The sequence below is a fragment of the Rattus rattus genome, chromosome 4, assembly GCF_011064425.1.
Source record: "Rattus rattus isolate New Zealand chromosome 4, Rrattus_CSIRO_v1, whole genome shotgun sequence".
Lineage (NCBI taxonomy): Eukaryota > Metazoa > Chordata > Mammalia > Rodentia > Muridae > Rattus > Rattus rattus.
Genome location: NC_046157.1, coordinates 44,490,863 through 44,494,292, shown reverse-complemented (window position 1 = coordinate 44,494,292; position 3,430 = coordinate 44,490,863).

Genomic DNA, 3,430 nt, shown 5'->3' with positions numbered 1-3,430 from the left:
TGTACTGTTTTGAAATAAAGAGATAAAAAACAAAGTTTTTGGGGGATGGTGGCAGGAATCTGGGAGAGTTGGAAAAGAAGAATGATCAAAATATATGAAAAATATGGAAATGTAAATAATGGCCTGAAAAATTAATAAGGTTCATTTTTAATGTTTTTAGTTTCACATTTTACAATGTCAAACTTAATGCATAGTCTCTAATATCATACATTTTGTATTACATATTTAAATGCCATGGTGAAATAAAAATGAAAGGAAGTTTAATTGACAATCGAAAAGTGGGGAAAAACTTTAAAAGAAAGAAAATGAATAAAGATGTAAATTTATAACATTTAAATAGCATAACATTGAATTAGACAAATTAATTCTAGCTTTCTTATCTTTGTGAACAAAAGCTTACTTTGTGTTAAAATATAATACTAACTGATTCAATTATCTATGAAAATGTCGATTATTTTCAGGATAAAATTGCCTCAAGGAATTTATAATTGTATCCTTGGAAACTCACTTGTAAATCTTTACTTAGAAATTGCTCGCGTGTTTAAAATTCAGATGAATTCACCTAGAGAGTGAAATTGCACTCAGCAATAAGGAAATTATGCCTGGTACTGAAGTCTACTCAATTACACAGCACTAGTGAAGTAATGGATCTGGGAGGAGAATTAACTACTACTTTACTAAACCAGCATAATCCCTACTATCTTAGTTAGGGTTTTTACTGCTATGAATAGACACCATGACCTATGCAAGTCTTATAAAAGACAACATTTAATTGGAGCTGGCTAATAGGTTCAGAGGTTCAGTCCATTATCATCAAGGCAGGAACATGGAAGTTCCCAGGCAGGCATGGTGCAGGAGGAGCTGAGAGTTCCGCATCTTCATCTGAAGGCTGCAAGGGGAAGACTCACTTCAAGGTAGTTAGGGTGAGGGTCTTAAGCTCACACCCATAGTGACACACCTATTCCAACAAGGCCACAACTCCTAATAGTGCCACTCCCTGGGTCAAGCATATACAAACCATCAAACCTACCTACATGGTAAAGATTTGCCCTTATACCCACAGATAAATGTAGTTGTCACCCCTCATTAAGGACATTTCTCTCTGCATTGGAAGTTTGTTTAGTTTGAATAATAATGTCCTCCATAGATTCATAGACTTGAATGCTTGATCACCAAGGAGAGGCACTATTAGAAGGTGTGGCATTGTTGGGGTAAATGGGATTTTGCCAGAGGAAGTATGCTCTTGGGATTGTGCTTAGAGGTTCCAGGCCCATTGTCTCTCTCTTCCTGCTGCCTGTGGATCAGGAAGTAGAAGTCTCACATCCTTCTCCAGCGCCATGTCTGCCTGCATGTTTCCATGCTTCCTACCCAGAAGAAATGGGCCAAACCCCTGAACTGCAAACAAGCCCCAACTAAACATTTTCCTATATAAGACTTGCCATGGTCATGGTGTCTCTTCAGGAGAAATAAAATCCCTTACTAAAACAAAAACCATTACAGAAAACCATAGTTGATCAAATTGCAGAGTTGGGGAGAGGTGCCAATAGATATATATCTATAATAATCTTCCACTTAAGGCTCAAAGACCATTCATTGCACAAGATAGGAACAGGCACAAAGATTTTAAGAGTCTATCATTTCCTTAAAATGTTCAGCAAATAATTTTTCTCACACTCCCTCTATACAATGTAGTACTAATCATTGGGTTAAGTCCCAATTAATTATTGATAATTCAGTTGATTTTTTTCCAGAAATTATTTAATATTCTCAATATCTCAAAATAATCTAGAAAATTGTTTTTCTCATTTTTCACAATAAATACAAAGCTGTTTATGACATAAAATACAATCTGTAATTTAGACTATTTTTAATTTTATGGAGACATTCTACATTATGAAAGTGATCTAATCACAATCGAGTTTGCCAAATCTGTTCTTTGGTGGTGTTGCAATAGAATCCAAAGAATTCTCTGGTATTTACATAGCTATACATGTGCAATTTGTTCCAAAAACAAAACAATAACAACAACAGTAACAACAAAACAAAGGGGCTTAAAGGCAAAACGGGAAATTTGACAGATATAGAGGGGATACTAGAAAAGAAGAAGGAAAAGGGTAAAAAATAAGTCATAGAAGAGGGGATTATTTAAATATGATTAAAGTAAGTATCATATATTAAAAAGTATCACATATTTTCAGGAAAATCATAAGAAACAGTTATTCTAATATGCAATATCTGCATTTTGAGGCTTTAAGAATTGTGTCTGCTTTGGAACCAGTCTAAATACAACTCTAGATGACACTGCAGGATGCCAGCAAAGACTAGCAGATATATCTGTACGTGCATACTAAAGCTGTTTTTTCTTGCTTTTTGCTTTTTTCAAAGAGTTCCAGTAAGAATTTGTATTGTTTTAAGAAAACTTTTCATGCCAAGACTGAATCCCCAATGAACAGGATTGTTGGAGGAGGGTGGTAATGGGGGGAAGATGGGGAGGGGAACACCCATATAGAAGGGGAGGGGAAGGGGTTAGGGGGATGTTGGCCCGGAAACCGGGAAAGGGAATAACAATTGAAATGAAAATAAGAAATACCCAATTTAATAAAGATGGAGAAAAAAAAGAGAACTTTTCATACTCCTTTTCTCAAATGAGGATTCTTAGTTAGATTTTTTCAACATTCTCAGTCTCTCAAAATAACCTAGGAAATCATTTTTTCTCATTATGCATGATAAATAAAGGCTATCTACAACATAAAATAGAATCCGTCATTTAGATTATCTTCACTTATTTGTGCATGTTCGACAATTTAGAACGTTATTTAATCCCGACTAATTTTGCCAAATCCATTCTCTTATGGCATTGCACACTTAACAGTTGACATTCAGTAATGCCAGTTACCAGAGTGATCATTCTACCTTCTATTTACTCAACTGGCCAGGGAGAGGGATTAAAATGAGATTGGTTCCGTAAAAGTAAGAGAACATGAGGAAACTTATCTGTGTGGTTTAGTCACAGAATAACATGGTTTTAATAAGAAATACTATTTCTCAGTTTCTTTTTATTATCTCTGCTCTTCACAACCATGATTGAGGGCTCTACAGGCACTATACCTATCAGGAGCATAATTTACAAAGAATTACAGAGCTGAACTTGTGTATTCAAACATGTGGATAACACAACAATTGCACTCTTAGCCCTAACGTCCAATAAGGTGGTAATATTTCTGAAGTACTTGAATGGCCACCATTATAGCTCTCCACAAATAACATTGAGTCAGCATGATCCTTAGGTGTTTCATTAAAAGTGAGCTTCATTAAGTTTTGATTTTATATCCAGATTACTGCATTGCTCACATTTTTAAGTCATTCATTATTACTAATTAAAATCTTATGTGCTTTTCCACCCTAATGTCAACCTGATTATCCTTGTAGT